The sequence below is a fragment of the Lupinus angustifolius genome, chromosome LG15 (assembly GCF_001865875.1).
Source record: "Lupinus angustifolius cultivar Tanjil chromosome LG15, LupAngTanjil_v1.0, whole genome shotgun sequence".
Classification (NCBI taxonomy): Eukaryota; Viridiplantae; Streptophyta; class Magnoliopsida; order Fabales; family Fabaceae; genus Lupinus; species Lupinus angustifolius.
This window is the reverse complement of record NC_032023.1, coordinates 11,570,465-11,592,986: the sequence shown is the minus strand read 5'-3', so window position 1 is coordinate 11,592,986 and position 22,522 is coordinate 11,570,465. Positions and strand designations below refer to the sequence as shown.

General features: G+C 32.1%; 2 long non-coding RNA genes across 3 annotated transcripts; both read left to right on the top strand.

Moving 5' to 3' along the window:
* LOC109327573 lies at nucleotides 4,284–21,667 on the top strand. The gene is made up of 3 exons (XR_002105342.1): nucleotides 4,284–4,540; nucleotides 11,432–11,433; nucleotides 21,654–21,667. It is a non-coding gene; the product is annotated as an uncharacterized LOC109327573 (long non-coding RNA).
* LOC109327572 lies at nucleotides 7,921–8,738 on the top strand. 2 transcript variants are annotated; one of them, XR_002105341.1, is made up of 4 exons: nucleotides 7,921–7,953; nucleotides 8,342–8,449; nucleotides 8,539–8,631; nucleotides 8,724–8,738. It is a non-coding gene; the product is annotated as an uncharacterized LOC109327572 (long non-coding RNA). The 2 variants fall into 2 exon arrangements; XR_002105340.1 differs by lacking the exon at nucleotides 8,724–8,738 and having other exon boundaries at nucleotides 8,539–8,695.

Genomic DNA, 22,522 nt, shown 5'->3' with positions numbered 1-22,522 from the left:
GCCTCAGCAAATCCCTGCATCGTTTTTGGCAGCATGGGTGCCTCAACAAATCCCCGCATCGTTTTGGCAGCATGGGTGCCTCAGCAAATCCCCGCATCATTTTTACAGCATGAGTGCCTCAGCAAATCCCTACATCGTTTTGGAAGTAAGGGTGCCTCAGCTAATCCCTGGTCCATCATGGCAAGCGCGGGAACTGCCTCAACAAATTCCTGGTTCGCCAGCAAAGCATCGATATGCTTCATCAAAATTCGATATCTTCACAATGACCTTTTTCTGAGCCTTAACAAAAATAGCGTTCATTTCTTTACTGGTTACTTACCATGATATATCTTTCAAACCTTAGTTTGCATGCTATCAGGTAAGTAACAAGTAAAGAGGGACAGCTGTGAACACTCACTTTTTGTCCGGCCCATAAAAAGCCCAAAATGTTTCAAATAAAAATAATAAAACGTTTTACTTAATTTTAATGAATAAAAATAATTAAAATCATGTTATGGAGAAAATATAATGAATATTAATATTAAATTTATGTTGATAAGGTTCCTAAATCTAAGTGATTGAGTTTACCGAAAATATAACAAATGATAATACTAAATTTATGTTGATAAGGTTCCTATATCTTAGTGATTGAGTGAATCGAAAATTAACAAAATAAACCCTAAAAAGCCCGCAATCATTTTTCTAATAAAAAATGGATAAAAATAATCTTGTATCATTATTTTATTCACTTTTTCGAATTTTATTATAAAATAAGTAAAGAATAATTAAGAATATTTTTTATTTTATTTTTTTAATTAAATTCGAATTTTAAAATAGAAATAAGAGAAATGTTCTTAAAAATCTTTTTTAAATACCAAATAAACAAAAAAATAATTTTTTATATTTTATTTTTTAGAAAATATAATTTTATAAAATTAAAGTATATTCAGATATAATTATTTATTTATTTTTCGGAATTTATAGAATATGAAAAGTAATTAAAATATATTTAAATAGGTTTAATTAGACTTTCACAAAATAAAAAATAATGCAAAACACCAAGTCAAATCTGACTTGGTGGGTTGGTTTAGACCCCAAACAAATTGGGATTATGGATTAGTGGATGGCCATTCAATTAGCAAGTTATTAGGATTAGGTTAGGGTTAAAAAAAATTATAAATCGGTTAGTTTGGTAGTGTTTAATGGTTCCTCCTTTTGTTCAAAAATACACTATGAATACACTGCAAAATCTGCCAAAAACGTATGAACAGTGAAGAGAGAAGTGAGAAACCAAAGAAAAGATCCAGTGTGGGTAAGACTACCATTGCCTTGTGCTCCTGCCTTGAGGATCAACCATAGACGTAGATCCTATATACTTTCTCCATCCACGTGTTGACCAGCGAAAGGACCAATCACACAGCGAAACATAGCGTTGTTACTCTGCATCCTGCCACACTGAATCACTCCTCCATTGTAGGCACAGGATCATGTAAGGATGAGACCACGGTGGAATCCGTGCAACCTCCCCGTCAGCGAATCATAAGGTGCCACGTGTCCGGGTGCTCCAAGTCTTCCAACGCTCACCAATCACGTTTGCCACGTGTCCCTCTCACTCTAGGCAAGTTGCACCATATCCTAGCCTACACAGTATAAGGTTCATGTTATATTTATGTGTTTTAATGGTTTATAATTAATTATTTTGCATGTTATATTACCAATATTAAATCTGAAAAAATAAATTTGGTATTAAGAATTTACTAATTACCATATAAAATATAATAAGGACATTATGCAATAAAAATGGAAGTTTTTTTTAGATAATGGATAAAAATAAATAGCATATCATTATTTTATGAGTAATTAATATTCTGTTTTTATTAATTTTATCATTTTAGCAACTGTTTTTTATTTTCTCTGTAATTATCCAGTAATTATGAATGAAGAACATCGGTTTCCAAAAAATAATATCGTAAATGTTTAGAGTATAAAACAAATTATGTTAGTGTATTTTTCAATTAAATCAAGTATTACCCTATTCATTTAAATAATCCATAATTATTTTTTATTATATATATATTTATATATTAAGATTTCAAATCATACCTCTACAAATTTAACATTCTTAAATAAACATGACCAATAAGTACTTTTTTCAAAGAAATAAATTAATTTTAAGATTTAATCAAAGATGGAGATAAGGTCGCCATAGAGACCTCTTTCTTCTCATATCATCTTCGAAAGGTCGCCTTCAATCGATTAAATCTCAAAATCAATTTAATTCCAAAATTTTTAAGTAATAAAATTAACCAAATAAAAATACTTTCTTATAAGAAACAAAACTTACAAAACATATATTTTTGACTAAAAAAATATATTTTCTTTAATTAAAATACATTCAACCAATAAACCATTTTCTACTTAAAAGAACTACGTAAGTCTTGATCCCCGTAACAGGGGTACGTAGGACCAAAGTCAATATTTTCAGGTTCAATAATAAAAATAAATAATTTTTTCTTGATAATTAGTTAATTAATCAAATAAATTAATAAAATAATAATAATTATAACAATAAAGTCATATATTTTAATGAAGGGTACCGCTTAAGGCGGGCGGGTAGAGTGCTAATACCTTCCCTATCTTGTAATCGACTCCCGAACCTAGATATCGAAAATCCAAAAGTCCAAGTAATTGGGCTTAAAAAAAAATCTACATTTTTCACTATAAAATGTAGTAGCGACTCTAAACAAAGTCGTGCAACCGAAAATTAGGACGCGATAGTCATCGATCCATCTAAACACTTTTTTACATCATTCCATCTCTTCTTTTTCAATTGCATTAAGTACTAGTGTTCAACTTAAATTATATTACTATTAGATATTTGATTTGACTACTTTTTTTTACTTAATGCAATGCATCCAAGGTGGAACCACATGGATGCTAATCAGCATGTGAACAATGTGAAATACATTGGATGGATTTTAGGGGTAAGTATCTACCGAGATGGAACAAATTATACAAACAATGACAAAACAAATGCAGAAATGTTGAGAAAAGATAAATAGTTTATGTCATACATTTTGGTAATGAATTCATCGTTTTAAATTAAGGTCCTCAACTATAATTGCAATCACTATGATACAGTTGTGATAGTTGATAGAGGAAATCGCAAACTTAATTGGGCAAATTGCAAATGCACAATTTCATCGTCAAATAATACAAAATCGGTCGCACGAAGATTGGAAAATTCCTTTAATTATAACAATTAATTTATTCTTAACTTAAAAATGATTAAAATCTAATTTAGGAATAGTTCCCAGGATAAGGGTTACCGCCTTTACACTTGCAAATCATTGTTTTGCTCCTTTTCATGAACTTTAAGTTGTGAATGTGAATTGCTCTCTGATATATGTCATCCTCTCTCGAGCTCTGACACGTGTACTCAATTGAAGTCGCACCTACTCTTGTGGTACGATTATCAATCAAATCATTCACTTGGATCTTTCTATCCAATCGCTTCGTAGCAACCCAATGTGAATTCCAGAAACGCCCGAGAATCCTAATACTACTCTCGTGAATTAGGATTCTAGTTTGAATAACTGAATGTTCAGATAGTTGAGTTAACCTCTCAGTTCTTCCCCGATGTATCTAAGAGATGTAATTTTTTTGCCAGACAACTCACACAAATAAAACTCAGTTTAATTATTCAAATCACAACACTCAATGAAATAGAAGTAAGAACAAGTGTTTATTGAATGTAAAATGACATAGCCTCAATCCTAAAAACAAAGGGAATTACTCACTTATGATGTAGAAGAGAATCTCAAATTCTAAATTATAGAATTGTAGTGTAAAATGTAAAGTAAAATGTTTTTATCCTTGACGGAGAACCCTTATTTATCTTAATTACAAAATATTGGGTTAAGCCCAACAAAACAAATCTAAAAAATAGGAATATAATATAATATTTTTAACTTCTTTTGGCCCTTCAATTGGTCTTCACATAGCCTCAACACTGAATTCAATCTTCTTGCACCCAATTTCTACTCTTTTTGGCTTTAATTCATCCAAACTGCACAAGATAGCTAAAAACATCTGTTCAACCCGAACAAAGAGAAATAAAAGCTAAAAACAATCATAAAATCCTAATTATGTCCTAAAATAATGTAAATGTAACATAATTTCACATTCATCAATAGTCTATCCAACTATGTCGCAGTCTTAATTCTGACAACATTAGCTGCATTTTTACACTTATTTCCAATATAACCATAACTACAACGGTAATTGCTATTTACAAATGTTGATTTGCTTGTTGGATGCAGAGTGTGCCAATAGAAGTGCTAGAAGACTTTAATATGACAAGCATGACTTTGGAATTTCGGGGCGAATGTCAATAATCGAATTTGCTGGAATCCATAACTACTCCAACAGCAAGGGTAATCGGAGAATCCAATAACTCCATCAACAGAAAGCCTGACCTGCAATACACTCACTTGCTTAGTCTTCAAGACAATAAATCAGATGTAGTTAGAGCCAGAACTGAATGGCATTTTAAACAAAAGTAATAGTAAAATTAACAGATATATGTAGACCAATGCATTTTCCTACTAGCTTTTCACTCTTCTGATTTTGCTTTCATATAATCTTTTAATCTCTATATTCATTAAATTTGGTAGATTACTTGTTTGTAAGTTTTGACTTTGGAGCTATGCTTGGCAATTTATTGTAGAACCATGTTGTGAATAAAAGAGCATGTTTATTATAATTTGATTAAAATGTCAACATGTATGGAAAAGAAGTTTGTCCCATATTTTAATGTTATTTTTCATGGAAAAGTTGTATGCGTTAGAAATTCATAATTTCTAATTAAGGTGGACATCATATATTTAATATAATTATATTGACTATTTATTTTGGGTTAAAAAATAAGTGATCCAATTTCTGACAATTCATAGGACTTCTAAAATTGATAATGAATATCAGTTTAATAAGTGAATACCTAAACGGTTGACCTATACGGGATAATAAGAACTCTATAAGTTAACACATAAGGAATGATTATGGTCCCCAAGAGATAAAATGAAGGTCCCAAAAGAAAGTAAGGATTTGGTTGAGGAAAATCATCATACCAAAATTCTCTCAAAAGCTATATCAAAAGAGGAGATAAGAGAACATGAATTTAGGTATGACTTTGTATCATTGTTTAGATTATGTGTGAGAATCATGATATTCAAGATTCTAGTATTCGTATTTCACCAATCATCAGGAAATATTTAACAAGTTGGTATGAGAGCTATAAGTTCTGAATTTTATGGTTCTCCATTAAAGATGTTTTCCCCCAATTTTTATGAACCCTACTTTTTAAATTTTGGGATTTTTATGCTTCCACTATTGCTTATGAAAATTGAGTATTTATCAATAATGATGGTAACTTTTTCATGTTTCCGCTTATTTGATTATGAGTAATTTGTATTATGAATCATTGCAACATGTGTTCAAATCTATGCAAGAACATTGCATTAACTTTTATGACTATGTTATGCAATATGTATATTATATGTATATTACATGTACACTAATGTCTTAGTGTTAGATATTGACTTTTGTCACTTTACAATTTTGCAATTTGTTAAAGTGTATATATATATATATATATAAGGTATATATAAGTTAAGTCGTGTTTTTCTTTTATATATATACAATCTAGAATTCACGACCTTATATATATATATATATTGCGAATTAAAATATACATATGTAATTGTTTTCAGCTTGAGGTTGTTGTGATTTCTGGAATTACTTATTAAGGTTAATATATATATAATGGTTACGGATAATGCTTCAAATTATGTATATTTTATTATGTTAGTGTGTGTGAAAGTGTATATATATGTTTTAAGATATTTGTCATCATATTCAATTTGAAATTTTTGATCATATTCAATTTAAGATTAACACCAACTGAGTATTAATCTCTCAAAACTTTTTAGATGTGTAAGGTTCTGTTAGATTCTTAAAAATCAAAAGATTTAATATTTAATTTATATGAGCGACATTTATTTGTTGAACAGTTATTCAATCTCGAAAATGATTAATTCCTTATAAAAAGAATGTCATTGAGACATTGATAGTAAAAAAAAATTAATAGGGCCGAAGCCCATGTCCCAAGTCCATGACCGAGGTCCATATTCTCTATCTAACCATTTTCCAAACCCTAGCGAACTTTGAGGATTGTGTTTCTGTGCCACAATGGAGGATCCATCATCATCATCATCGAACATCAAAGTGAGAGGTTCAAACGATTCGAACACGAGTATGGGAGGCTTGAATTTGTTGAACGATAATCTTGTTCAAAACATTCTAGCGAGGCTTCCTGCTCCATCATTCGCTTCAGCAGCTTGCGTCACCAAATCATGGAACTTTATCTGCAGTCGCATTCTCTTTTGTCCTAAAGCTCTCAACTGCTGATAAGGACATAATTGTAATAGTGTAGTTAGTTACTAATAGAATTGTGAAGGGAAAGTTAGTTAGGGAAATGAGTTGTATAAGTAACTTGTAGAGCAAGTTGCTTAGGGTAACATATACAAATTCATTCACAATATACTCTTCTTCTTGCAATTCTTGTAAGTCTTGCATAATTCAATAAGAAAGTTCAGATTCTATTCTTCTTTTCATTAGAATCTCTACTCTTATTCACTTGAGGCTTCGAATTCATCCTTGAATTCCTAGTTTTCACAAACAACCATATCAATTGGTATCTAGAGCTTCTTCTTTTCTGGGAAGAGAAATGACAGAACCTACACAAAGAACGCTGAAGGAAGTAGAAGAGCATTTGGAATATCGAATAATGGAGAAAATGGAGAAACCATGATGGAGTTTGCAGGTGAAATTCAAAAGACATTAGCAGAATCATTGAAGAATACAATGGAGGAACTTATGAAGAGGACCAAGCAAGATTCAGAAAGATCATCCAAGAACAAAAGCTTTAGTTTTAATCAACAAGAATGCATACAAAATATTCGATGCTTTGCTTCAGAAAAAGTTGATCCGGAGAATATAGTAGTTGATGAGAGCCAAAGACAATGGAATGATCAAGAGGCTTCCTCCATATTAAGGAAGGAAAAATTGAGTGATGAAAATTTTAGTGATTCTGGGTATGATAATCAGAGACATGATGCTGCAAAGGAGGAAATAGATAGTAAAGGGTCTACACATTTGAATCTGAGGAGGTTGTGGATCCTTCAGTTTGCAAACCATTTAATCCATTACTTAGAGGAACATATAAGGATAACTTTCCAAATAAAGGCCTTCATTTTATCTTAGAGAAGGTCAATCATCATCATATGACAGTTGCATGTCATTGTGAGGGTAGAGGTTGGAAATTTTGGGGGGATAACAACTTAAAAAGCAAATGTTGGGGCCAATCAATTCAACTTGACATTGTTGGTACTTTGACTTTGGAATTTGATGATGTGGAGGTTTCCGAGTGGAGCAAGGTTACTATTTGGAATCTTGATAAATTGAAGATGAAATACGCTATGATTGGAAAAAGATACATACTAAAGGGTGCATCCTATGAAACTAAGATTGAGTTGATCTTTGCAACCAATTTCCTCAATTCAATTCTTGAGGGCAAGAATTTTTTTGTGGGAGAGGCAATGATAAGGACATAATTGTAATAGTGTAGTTAGTTACTAATAGAATTGTGAAGGGAAAGTTAGTTAGCGAAATGAGTTGTATAAGTAACTTGTAGAGCAAGTTACTTAGGGTAACATATACAAATTCATTCACAATATACTCTTTTTCTTGTAATTCTTGTAAGTCTTGCATAATTCAATAAAAAAGTTCAGATTCTATTCTTCTTTTCATTAGAATCTCTACCCTTATTCAATTGAGTCTTCGAATTCATCCTTGAATTCCTAGTTTTCACAAACAACCATATCAATTGCTCCCTCTCTCAACCTTTTGCTACATGTAACTCTTCATTTTCCTATCTCACTAAATTACCATTATGTCCTCGCAAACCCTGATTTCAAACCCTTTTCTTTTTCAAATACCGAAAATCTCATTTTTGATTCTAAAAAACATATAGTGTTTGTCCAATTTATCGGTAAATGACAAGTTTCACTGACATTTCATATTTTATGTCTAATTTATTTTTTCCATTTTTATTTGAACTGTGAATTCCTTTGATTGTTGTTGTAATGTGAATTAGTGTTTGGTCACACAAATTTACAATGAATTATAGAAATTTATTATGCGTCTTTATAGTCATTTTTATTTATTTACTTGCTTAATACTCAGCTTGTAATAATTGAGATAGATCAATAGATTCATGTATAGAATTTGTGCACTTGAACAGGATGCTGTGAACGAGGTTGTTAACAAAGTTTTGTCCGAGCCTTTTCGTCCTCATTTTGCTAGTGTCAATGTTGGAAGTGGATTTGAATTATCCAAGACTCTACAACTTGTATAATTTTACTCTTACTTTCTTTTTTCCCATTTTTAGTTTATCGTTGTTATTAGTACTATGCCATTAGCTTAATGTTTATTGTGCAGATTAGAGGGAGATTGGGATTCAATATTACCGTTATTGTTTCTGTGGGAAATGGTATTATTGGAAGTGATGCTGTAACTGATGAATTCAAAGAGGTTGAATGTTGATACATATATAATTATATAAATAATCCCTTTCTATTAGAGCTTTTTGGTATACTAAAGTAAAGTGAGGATAATTTATGCAGGTCAAGTGGGGTGTCCTTTTTATGTCTTCTCCGGGGATGGATATACCAGAAATATAAATGAAGGCGTAGTTTTGACTGTTGGTTACTTCCCAGGATTAAATGTTGAAGCCATACCGTTAGTACAACCATCAAAGATGATAAAATCTTACCTATAAGACTTTGGACTTTATATTCTCTGATAATGGTACTTGCCTACCCTGTGAATGTATAATAGTAAGAATAAGATATTTTGAAATTTAATGCGAAAGCCGCCCTTAAGGAACTCACAGGTTTCAAACTTTCAACAACTTCATGCAAGAGAATAGAGACTACTCATTGAGAAAAGGTATTAGGATAAAATGTTTGATTTATTTAGTATCAACTTTATAAATTAACTATCAATCGACATAACAAAAGAGTTCCAAAGGATGACAACTAGTTACTTAGTTGATATTTTGACTAATTCTCCCGTTTCACATCAAAGTTAGTTAGTATGTTATATGGCTGGGAAATCTGAGTTTTTATAGTTATAAGTAAGGTGCAAAAGGTGTGCGTTGTTCGAGCCTGAAATGTGAATTTAAGGCACCAAAAGTGTGTGCTTTCACCAGCTGGGTGTTAACCCCTTTTGGTGCCTCACCTCAGCTCCTTAGTGTAATAGTGTTAGCTTTTCGGCAATTATAACCTACCACACACAAGTAATGTAATGATAAGTAGATTGTCGAACCCACAAGGATTATCGTTAAGCAATGGCCACCTTATCATGCAAGTTATCAGTGAAATAGGACAACATATATTTGTTAAGAGGATCAAGTTGTAACAAAATTATAAAGAAACTATAGTGAAAATAAGAAGAAATTGTTTGGAAATAACAGAGGAGACAAATGCTAGGAATGTAATTTCCCTTCATTCATCATATAATTTACCCACAGACTCAAACAAATTACTCAATTCTCTATTAAGAATTGAAATCCCAAAGGTTGCAATTCCAAATTCCTTTAAGAATCACACTTTATTGTAACTAAGAAGTTACTAATTCCTTGAGTAATTTTGAGTTACAACAGCAACAACAAAACAATGGATTTGAAGAATGGATTGCACATATCACAAGCAAAATTCCTAAGATGAGATATGTGCTGAAGATTTGGGACATGCTCAATCCCTAATTTCCCAATTAGAAAAAGAACCCTTAACCCAAGAATGGCAAATTTTGAAGAATGAATGAAAAGCACAATCATCGGTTAACATAAAACAAAGTAGTTCATTCAATTCATGGTTCAATTACATATCAAAACACAAATTCCATCAAAACCTAACACAAGGTTTTAGCTACTCATAAGAATAATGGAAAAATAGGAAAGATGGAGAAAGAAAAGCAAACTCCATGGATATCCTTTGGAGGAACACAATCAAGACACCCTTTGACTTTCTATGTCTGAGACTCTTGCTTTCTACTCTCCATACATTTTGTGTGTGTGTGTTGAGAATGCTAAGAAACCACTCTTTTATGGTTGATGAATGCTAAAACAACCCAAAATCCTTAACTTCGTAATAGTTGGCGCCTAGGTGCTAGTGAGGACTGTTAAATCACATTTTTCTGTTGACTGAGTGCCTAGGCCCCATGTCTGAGCACCTAGGCACTGGGCACAATGCATCTCCTGCTCACAGAGCTTCTGGGCGCCTAGGCACTGTTGCATAAACTCGCTTTTAGCCTGCTGAGCACCTAGGTATTTGCTGTCTCAATGCCCAAATACCTGAAAGAATGATTCGAAAGTACATTTTGCAGCTCAAACACAAAATAAACTTATTATTAAATATTAATAACAAAATCACTCAAGAACAGGCATCCTCACTAAGAAATAAGAGGATTTTGTTTTTGCTAAAAAACATGATTGAGTGACCAAAGATCGCTCTGGTGCTCTTTTTGTGCCTTTTATTGCACTGATACAATCTATATTTTTATATTTTGTATTATCCATACTAAATAATTAAGTTAAAGCCACTCCATGCTTCTTTTGTTATCATATTTATCAAATAATATTTTTTATACAAGACATGTCATGCAGCCTCTGTCTCCATACGACCATTCCCCGTTGCAGTTATATTGATTGGAATAAGTTAATAGTTAGTTAATTATTTAATATTCATTTTTTTCAAACTTTCTTTGTTTTATTTCATTGTTTTTTACATCATTTTTGGTTCAGTTTCTGACACTTGGATTTGGCTGCACAGGGAGCAAACAGTGACATGAAACCAGTTATGGACAAGTTGGATAACTGGTACTTGTATTATGCATATATTTTCTTATACCTTGTGCATTTATTAATCTCTCTCCGATCTTCTTATTTTCTCTCTACATTGAAAGGAAAATTATGTCAATATTTATTCCAAGAAATCATTGAGTGATTTCTCTAAAATATTTGTCACAACCTTTCGGGTATGCTTAAAATAGTATTTGATACTTGATTTTAGACAGGGTGACTTGTATTTTGTGCTAGTTTTATATGGAGAACCTCAATGACTTAAATATACATCTACACCCTTCTGCCACAGACTTGTGTTTGGCTGGTTTCTTTTTTATTTTTTTTTATTTTAACTTGAATGATGTATTGATTTAGTACAGATTATGCCATGCCTAAGAACACAGTCATTGAGGGTGATGAGAGAGACTCCTTTATATACAAAAGTGGAAATGATTCTAAAATGCTTGGGGTAGAAGGAGAACATAGAAGCTGTTGCCCTTGTATTTGCTTAGGACAGAGATAGGATTTCTGGTATTTCATACAGATACATAAATACCATAGTGCATTTACTCCTATTTCATTATGTCGAATGTAATTTTTCGAATTCCTTAAAGGAGTCTCGACACAACGTTAAGGTTGTTACCTTCGTCTGGAGGTCATGGGTTTAGATCATGGAATCAACCTCTCAATGTCAAGGCTGTGTATATTTACCCTACGTAGACCCACTAGGTGAGCCTCACACACTGAGTGCCCCTTGAATTATCTCAGACCTGGCAACTCGTGTATCTTGAAGGCATAAAATTGTCTAATTTTAATTGTTAGAAACATTTGTTGCTAATCATTAAATTTTCAAGATCAATATAAATGGAAATGCCGTCAAGTATCCTTAGCCATACCCATATCTAGAAATATCCATTATTTTGCAACCGGGCCTTATATTTTCTAAAAATTCACTTTTAAAAGAGATAGAAAGAAAATACATAAAGCAAGAACGTAAATGGATATAGACTACTTCTCCACTAACGGATGATATGCAACTGCCCGTTTCTTTCTGCGTCACAGAAGTGTAGACTTTTAAATAGGAAAATTTTATCTTATGTTGGAGTGTGATGACATATTAGGATTTGGAAGGCTCTGTACCAACACTGTCTTATTGAATTGAGTGGTTATTTGTTATCGGGGTTTTTTAGTTAGCAAGTTAAAAGCGAATTCAAGTCCCATTACTAATTCACATATAAGCAATTTTAAACTAACATTATATCGTGGTCTATCTTGAAATCATTGTCTTTTCTCCTGCTTATTTATGGGTTATATTTGACTAGTTCAACACGATTTTGAAATGTGATTGCAATTGAAGATAAAAACTCCATCATGCCAAAAAGAAAATAACCTACTTGAGCACCTAAATATGCTTAGTATCTGGATGGCTTTCGTTTCCGTGTCATCATTGTATTTCTCTTGAAGCAATAATAAGCCCTACTGATAGTGATCATGACGGGATTTCATGACACATTTTTGTGATATTTTTGTTTGGTTATAAGGCCTTATATCAATTTAAAGTTTTGTAAAACTTAGAGGTTGTTATTTTCTTTTTCCTTGTTTTTCTACAAATGATTTTCATTTTCTTAACTATAAAAATTGTGGCAGCTGGAAAATCATATTGAGTCTCCTGATTTGTACCAACTCATGACTACCAGATATAGAATTATAGAGGAATTGAAGGTGAACTTAGCTAATGCTCACAACCTAATGAAACAAGCAACTGATAAGCATAGAAGTTGAGTTTGAAGAGGAGGAATGGGTGTACTTGAAATTACAGCCCTACAAATTGAAGTCCCTAGCAACTAGACCCTATGCTAAATTGGCTCCTAAGTATTATGGTCCCTTCAAGATCATGAAGAAGCTGAGTTTTGTGGCCTATCAACTAGCTCTACCAGAATATTCACAAATCTATCATGTGTTTCACATTTCCTTGCTGAAAAAGGCTATTAAGCCTAACCAGGTAGCTCAACCATTGCCTCCTATGTTGAATGAAGAATATGAGTTAACAATGGCACCATAAGACATCAGGGACAGCAAGGAAGATCCACAAGGGAATTTGGAGGTGTTAGTCAAATGGCACAACCTACCAGAGCATGAATCAACCTGGGAACTAGCTGCAACTATACAAGACCAATTTCGAGATTTCCCACTTGAGGACAAACTGACTATTAAAGGGAGGGGTAGTGATAGCAAAGGGTCACAACTAGTTATTAAAAAGGTGCATACTAGAGGGAAAAGGAAAGTTTGGTTCAATAATAACAAACTTTCCTCTCTACCCTTAGGCAGTTAGTTAGTTAGTATGAGGAGTGATTCTATAAATTGAAAGGTGGTTAATTAGGAGAGGTAGTTAGGAATAACTCTCTGATTTGGAATCAGAAGTTAAGATTGGATCGTGGGATCTAAGGTTCTCTCTCTATTCACTACTCTCTTGTAAATCTAGTCTTCTTTAATAACAATCTATATAGAACCCTAACAGAATCACTTTGATTCTGGGTTAGGGGCAATTCTTTCTACCTTATTGCTTTAAATTTCTTTCTTAATTGATACCGATGTTAACAATAGACATGTCTCCTTCATAAATAAATCGTGTTCCTTTCCTCATAAATTTATTAGTCAGCTTCCAATCTTTGTGGGCTTGAAAAACATATCTAAGGTAGACCAAGGCATCTGATGATATTTTCACTGTTGGTATGTGGTAGATGAATATTTATTTGTTTATCCTCCTATAGTGATCCCTACTCCCTAACCTTCCATGTATCAAAATTGTTATTAAGATTTGTTGGAAGCCATTAGTGAGAAGTTTTGGGTGTGAAATATAAAAAACACACCCCACATAGAAGAGTTTTGAAAATACAACTCTCAAGTCCCACATAGAAGAGTTTTGAAAAAAAAAACAACTCTCAAGTCTCACATTGGAGAGATGAGGAATTTGGAAATAATCCCAAGTTATAAATAGAAACGTTCTCCCTACATATTTTCTTGCCCGAAGATGAATGCACTTTCATTCAACTTATTCTTTCGCCCTCATATTTTCCGCCGATGCATTTTCGGCAAACTTCTCCCATTTCTTTCCGTGGCACTAAGAAATGGCATAAGCAGCCATATTGTGGGAATTTTGAAAACTGACACTAGTAATCAGTATTGGGGGAAAGAATTGGCACAGGTAGCCATATTCTGGAAATTTCGAGAACTGACACTGGTAGTCAGTATTGTGGGAAGAGAATTGACACGGGTAGCCATATTGTGGGTAATTTCGAGAATTGGCACTGGTAGCCATATTGTGATGGGTGTATTCGAGATCGGTTCTAACAGTGCAGTAAGAATTCAATAACAGAGATATGGGCTGTTTTATCCTGGGGATGACGTGGTTGATAGTTTTCTAAGGTGATTTTTTATATTTCATGTTTATGTGACTTCAATGGATTACTTGGTTAATTGTTCTTCATAAGAAATTTATATTATATTTGCATTGAGATAACTAGCTTTATGGTGATAAAAATTTATCAAATATTTTATTATTAAATGGACAACATCATAACTCAACCCTTGAATGATTTATTTAAAAGGTTAGTGCCCATTAGATAAATTAGATAAAGAAGATAGACAAGAAATGGAGGGAAGTATTATATTTAATTATACCTGATGTGTCACCATCGTATTCAGTATTTCTACGGTGGAATTAAAAAACAACAGACTTGTATGCAAAGTTTACAACCAGATTCAATAATTTCAATTATTCCTATTTCTTTTATGCAAATTATTTAGTTTCACTACTTTGGCATTTCTGAAGTAGAAGTTATGGAAAACGTGCAGTGCTTGTGCGAATGGTAATTTATTAGTTTGTGAAAATAATCAATGCCATATAGCATAAGTGGTAATGTTTTAGTTTTATACTTCCAATGATTCCCTACCTGAAGAGTTGTGCTTCCAATTTTATTGCGAGACTGATGACACCAACCGATGAAGAATATGCTATATGTTATTCTTCTAAACTTTTTACATATTTTGCATTCAAGACATTCTCTCCCGCAAACTTTATTTTTTGGTTGGTTACGACAATTATCCATTTTTATTGCACTACACGAAGGAGTACAAGAATTGTAGTGTTCAATTACAATGCTTCATGCAAAAATCCCTAGAAACATTCTCCCTACATATTTTCTTGCCCCAAGATGAATGCACTTTCATTCAACTTTTTTTTTCTCCCTCATATTTTTCGCCGATGCATTTCCGGCAAACTTCTCTCCTTTTTTTCCGTGGCACTAAGAAATGGCATAGGCAGCCATATTGTGGGAATTTCGAGAACTGACACTGGTAATCAGTATTGGGGGAAAGAATTGGCACATGTAGCCATAGTCTGGAAATTTCGAGAACTGACACTAGTAGTTAGTATTGGGGGAAAGAATTGGCACAAGTAGTCACATTGTGGGCATTTCGAGAACTGACACTGGTAGTCAGTATTGGGGGAAAGAATTGGCACAAGTAGTCACATTGTGGGCATTTCGAGAACTGACACTGGTAGTCAGTATTGGGGGAAAGAATTGGCACAAGTAGTCACATTGTGGGCATTTCGAGAACTGACACTGGTAGTCAGTATTGGGGGAAAGAATTGGCACAAGTAGTCACATTGTGGGCATTTCGAGAACTGACACTGGTAGTCAGTATTGGGGGAAAGAATTGGCACAAGTAGTCACATTGTGGGCATTTCGAGAACTGACACTGGTAGTCAGTATTGGGGGAAAGAATTGGCACAAGTAGTCACATTGTGGGCATTTCGAGAACTGACACTGGTAGTCAGTATTGTGGGAAGAGAATTGACACGGGTAGCCATATTGTGGGTAATTTCGAGAATTGGCACTGGTAGCCATATTGTGATGGGTGTATTCGAGATCGGTTCTAACAGTGCAGTAAGAATTCAATAACAGATATATGGGTTGTTTTATCCTGGGGATGACGTGGTTGATAGTCTGCTTGCACATTTTGGGCAGTGCCACGAAACGTCTTAAAGATAGCGACCTGGTCATGACTCATAGTTTAGAAATATGGTCCCCAATCCCTTACATTTGTTTCTCATGTTTAGAAATATGGTCCCTAATCACTTAAATAAGCATACTTAATTTTTTTTACCAAAAGCTACAAGCATATAAAATTTAGTTTAATGTAGATATCTTGCTTCCCACTCTCCTCACTCACCTCCCTTCATTTTAATTGCATGTACAAAAACTAGGAATATATTTACTTTTAACTATACACCATCATGTGATTGTCCTTCCATTGATAAGGCTAGGGACCAACTTGGCCTATAAATTATTAGTCCTTACTTGCTAAAGTCATTGAAGCTAATTTCCATGGCAAAGATTGTTCATTTTATTGGTCTATTCCTTGTGGTAACATTCATCACTTTATTAGTTTTCAAGTTACAACCTTCTGACTGTTTTGTTACTACAATCCCACTCAACCCATGCACACAAGCTGGTTCCTTGGCTAGTTGCATGCAATTTTTTGGTTCTATGGTTAGTGAAATGTGCATGGAGGCAGGGTGCATGTGCTCCGGTTGAAATTTTTATATATTATATATTTGTATTTAAATATCACCTAAAATTCCCCCCTTGTTATCAGTCTAAATAACTGTCCCCTATCCCATCAATATTCATGTTTTCTAAGGTGAGTTTTTATATTTCATGTTTATGTGACTTCAATGGATTACTTGGTTAATTGTTCTGCATAAGAAATTTATGTTATATTTGCATTGAGATAACTAGCTTTATGGTGATAAGAATTTATCAAATATTTTATTATTAAATGGACAACATCGTAACCCAACCCTTGAATAATTTATTTAAAAGGTTAGTGCCTATTAGATAAAGAAGATAGACAAGAAATGGAGGGAAGTATTATATTTAATTATACCTGATCTGTCACCACCGTATTCAGTATTTCTACGGTGGAATTAAAAAACAACGGACTTGTATGCAAAGTTTACAACCAGATTCAACAATTTCAATTGTTCGTATTTCTTTTATGCAAATTATTTAGTTTCACTACTTTGGCATTTCTGATGTAGAATTTATGGAAAACGTGCAGTGCTTGTGCGATTGGTAATTTATTAGTTGGTGAAAATAATCAATGTCAGATAGCATAAGTGGTAATGTTTTAGTTTTATACTTCCAATGATTCCCTACCTGAAGAGTTGTGCTTCCAATTTTATTGCGAGACTGATGACAATTATCCATTTTTATTGCACTACACGAAGGAGTACAAGAATTGTAGTGTTCAATTACAATGCTTCATGCAAAAATCCAAAAGCAAATCATATACTCCTTATGTGTCACAGCTCTATCAATTAGATTAAGACATTTCAAATATTTCTTATTCAACCTCACAAAATAAAGGATGTAAATTTCTTCCAAAACTAGCAAGATACCCGTGCATCAGCGATGCACGGGGCAATACTTCTTTGCTGCAAGATTAATAACACACATTACATGTACATTTATATGGTTAAGAAACATATGTTATTCGTGTATTTGTATTATTAAGAACACACATGTGACCCGTGCATTCGTATGACTAAAAACACACATGTTACTTGTACATTCACAATACTAAGAAAACACATGTTACTCATGCATTCGCATAGTTAAAACACACATGTTACTTATACATTCACATTATTAAGAATATATATCTTACCTATGTATTTGCATATTAAATCACATAAGAAAAATAAATGTCAATTTGTAATTTGAATTTTCTAATGGAAATAACAAAGTGAAAGTGTGAACATGATACCATATTATTTTTATTAAAATAAATATTTTAAAATATATAGAAAATAAAATGATTTTTTCAATTTTAAATACGATTTTTTAATGTAAAAATTGGAATCAAATCATTATACTAAATGAGTTTTTTTATTAAAAATATATTTAAAAGTTATAAAAAACTTCAATTTGGAATTCGATTTTTCAATTATAATAGAGAAAAATTAAAATTCAAAGAATCTGAAATATTAAAATTCAATTGGAAAAGTGTTACAAAACTTTGATGAGGTGTAATAATGCAATTATTCTTAGATTAATAATAAACGTTAAATAATATACATAGATTAGTGTAAAAAAATAGTTTGGATGTGAAAAATGATTTCAATATCATCTAATGCTCAATGTCTATTACATTTTAACATAACAAAATATAGGTACGGTAAACACTCAATTTTGGTGAGGTAGCAACATAGATCAATCGCTAATTAGTATTAAATTATTAACATATAAAATATATAAAAAGTAAGGATAATATGGGAATGTACATAGTAATAACATGTGGCTTGAATGAGTTTTTTTTTAATTTTTTAATAACTTAGAACATTTTAAGATGAGAAAATATGAGGAGAATGTGACATGTGGCATGAAGGGAAAACATGTGAGGAGATGTGACATGTGACATGAATGAGTTTTTTTGTGAGGAGAATGTGACATGTGGCATGAAGGGAAAACATGTGAGGAAGATGTGACATGTGGCATGAAGAAATATTTTTTATTGAGGAGAATGTGACATGAAGGGAAAACATGTGAGGAGGATGTGACATGTGACATGAATGAGTTTTTTTGTGAGGAGAATATGACATGTGGCATGAAGGAAAAACATGTGATGAGGATGTGACTTGTGGCATGAAGAAGTTTTTTTTATTATATTGTTAATAGATAGATAAACTCCTAGAGAGTTTTCTTTTCCGAAAGCCTGAATTGTTTTACTTCTTTTACCGGAGGCTACAAGCATATGTGAAAAATTATTATACTCTAGATGTTGCCTAGTGGAAGTATTTCTAACGTGTAGGTGGGTCTATTATTTATTTGTGTTGATGAAATATACAATATGCTTGAATTTTTTTGCTAGTGAAAATATTATCCATGGGACTTGAATTTAAATTTTTCTTAAGGAGAATCAATAGTGAAACACTTTTGAATAAACATCATTGATTTGATTATATATGCACCACTAGATTATTTAAACCAGACTATAATTAAGCAGATAGTTTTTCTAACCAACCCCTCACCATCAGTTTCCTTATACTTCCTCTTCTATTTCTTTCACTAATTTGATTAGTCTTTATATTTTCTCCAAACTCAAGAATTATTCTTACTCCTTTTGTTTTGGCATCACTTTTATAAATAGGTATTATTTTTGTTTTGATGTACTATTTATGAGTTTTGAATTTTTCAAATAAAATATTTTACCATGCTTGAATGAATGCATTTAAACTTCTCAAATACTAAAACTGCTATAAACTACAAAAGTATAAGCACTGCAAATGCTATAACCCAAATGATACACCCATACAAAACTATTACCATACCCAGACTAAAAACTAATGATTTGACCTTACAAATTAAAAGTATCTTGAATGTTTTATTGAGCGTAAATCTTATAGTGACTTTATAAAGTTCCAATAAAATTTTATCACCCACATATGGAGAAAAATAATTATTTAATTTTTATGAAGTCACAAAAAATTATTAGACTGCAGTTTTTAATTTATTTTTACAAAATAAAATAAAGTCATAAAATAAGTGAACAACCTTCCACAGGGGATAACTTCTAATTTGTTTGTAAAGTAATAAAATAAAATAATTTAATCCAAGACCATGATATATTACCTATAAATAGTGAAACGTTGCCAAAATCATTAGTGAGAATCATTCAACTAATAGTTTTCCATGACAAACACTTTTCTCAAAGTGACACTAGTGGTCACATACTTAACTTTAGGTATATATCTGCTATCCCATAAATTATGCAACTGCCTATACCAGTAGTTATGGTTAGTCAGAAAAATAATTAATTATTAATTTTTTAACTTAAAAATATTCTTTTCAATCAATCATAGTATGTGGTATATGAAGTGACACAATTTATAGGACAGCTGATGTTACCATAACTTTAATGATTTTGATGTTACGATATGGACAATGTATACACAAATACTTGATTTTATTTGTATTTCTAATGATAAAAGAGTTATTCTATTACACATAAAAGAATAAAAATATATTATCCTATTATATTTTTCTTTGTTTCTAATATGACATGTCTTTCCATTAATAAAAACGATTCGTAATAAGAACAAAAGTCATAAAATAAGAATGACACTGTAGGGAACAAAATAAGAATATTCTTATTCCATCAAGAACAACCTTAAAAACAATCATTATGGTTTCTCTAACATTTCAAATGTGGATACATGTAGTCTATCCCCAGTTGAAGGTCTATATATTTAGTAACGATTTAGCTCTATTCACATAAGGAATTACTAGCTTAAGGCTTTCTTTGAGAGTTATGAGGGAAAGGGGAGGAGGTGGATCAAAGAGTTAGGAAGGGGAGGAAGAGAAGGGAAAATGACGGTAACTGTCTCCCTTGTTTGGGAGTATAAAATTTAGATGAAGGGGTAAACTAATAATAATGTAAGAATATTTTTTTATTTTTTCTTTAAAAATATAATTAACAATGAGTAATGGATAATAATATATAATTATACAATATACTAAGAATATTTAACTATTTTGACATTTTATCACTGAAAAACCCCAAATTGGGGACTTTAAAAATAGACATATGGAGGGTTTTGGAGGATTTGACTCTTCTTCATCCAACTCTCAAGTAAGAGGAAGACTTTTCAAAGTCATTCATTCTCTTCCAAAACCTGCCTCCCAAACAAAGCCTAAGAGGATTGTGAATTCGAATTTTACTTTGAGTATAAGTAGCTCATCAATGATAATCTAAAAGTATATATGTAAATCGTTGTGAACCGTGAAACCTACATGCATAATGTTATTTTTTCTTCGTTACCTAATTTTTTCTCTCTTGGATTTGTCCATACCCAATGTATACATATATATATATATATATATTTTGGTCAGTTGTATATTTTTCTATTATCATTTTTATCATTTTATTTTAAGTTTCATGTTTTAAAAACACATTCATTTTTCTTCAATTACACTAATAATATTTCTGTTTCTTAGATATAGCGTCCACACATTTTCTTTTCTTGAGAAACAAAAGATATATGACTTGTAACTCTTTCAAAACATCATTTCCAAGAAAAATGTGAGATTAAGAAAATAATGAATAAAATTATACTAGTATCAATGTTTTATATTATTTAATAATTCATTAAATTGTATATCAGTTTAAATATGAAAGGATATTGAATAAATTTGGGATAAAATATTAGCATTCCTTCCAAGTTTATTGATTTTTCTTTCACTTTTCCCAGGACTATACATGGGTGATTTGGATGTGAACGTTTCAAATAAAGCTATGACACATTTGTTAATGCACTGGCGAGGGGGAAATCATGATATTTAGATTTTCCCCTTTTCTTCTTTCAAATTTCCATTTTTGTGCTAAATCATCCAATGAACAATTAAAGTCTAAGCTTGCGTGTCAAACTTTGTTCAATTTCAGTGACTAATTACTACAAACTTTAACGCACAGTAACTTTACCCATCTTTTTTTTTTTACTTTTTTCTCCAATCTTTGATTTCGTAAGCAAAACCCTTTTTCAAGATGAAGTTGGCCACAAAAGATATTTGAAGTCGTGGAAGACTATCAGCAGTCCAACACCATTAAGAAGAAAAATAGATCCGTGGTCTTCAAGAAATATAAGAAGTGATATTTATATTTGATGCATGGAAAATTAAAACTCCCTGTTGAAACAAAGAAAGAAAGAAATGCAGAAAAGTAGAAAAACAAAATGAAGAAGGTTTGAGAGAAGTAATTGAGAGATTGAGAACAAAGGTAGAGTAGTTTTTGTATGTAAGCAACTTGCATTCAATGATCAACCCAATGGGTTATTTATACACATTACTATATTTAGACTAACTAACTTTAACAGCTTTCTAATTATAGCAAATTCCAACTAACTTTGAATTACTAACTTTCTAACATCCTTCCTTAATTCAAAGAATTCCATACAGCAAGTTGTTAAAAACACAGTAGTGAAATTCACGAAAAATCCATCCTTCCTTAACCAAGCCATATTGTTTCAAATTTTAACCACATGTAGCATTGTTCTCATCTTCTCAAATCTATCTCCCTTTAGTGGCTTTGTCATAGCATCTGCAATTTGTAGTTCTGTTTTACAATGAATTAGCTCAACCTTCTTCTTGCTAACTTGATCTCTCAATAAGTGAAATCTGGTTTCAATGTGTTTACTTCTTCCATGGCTAACTGGATTTTTGGCTAAGTTTATTGGTGACTTGTTGTCTACTCTTAATTCAATCTTCATGTCTTCAACACACTTTAATTCTGACATTAGAGAAGTTAACCATAAGCCTTGACAAGCAGCATTGCAAGCTGCAATATACTCAGCTTCACACGTTGAGAGTGTCACTACTTCTTGTTTCTTGGAACTCCATGAGATTGGAGCACCATTAACAAAGAAAGCATAGCCAGATGTGCTCCTCATGTCCTCCTTATCCCCACACCAATCAGAATCTGAAAATCCAACAAGTTGTAGCTCATTTTCTTTCTGGT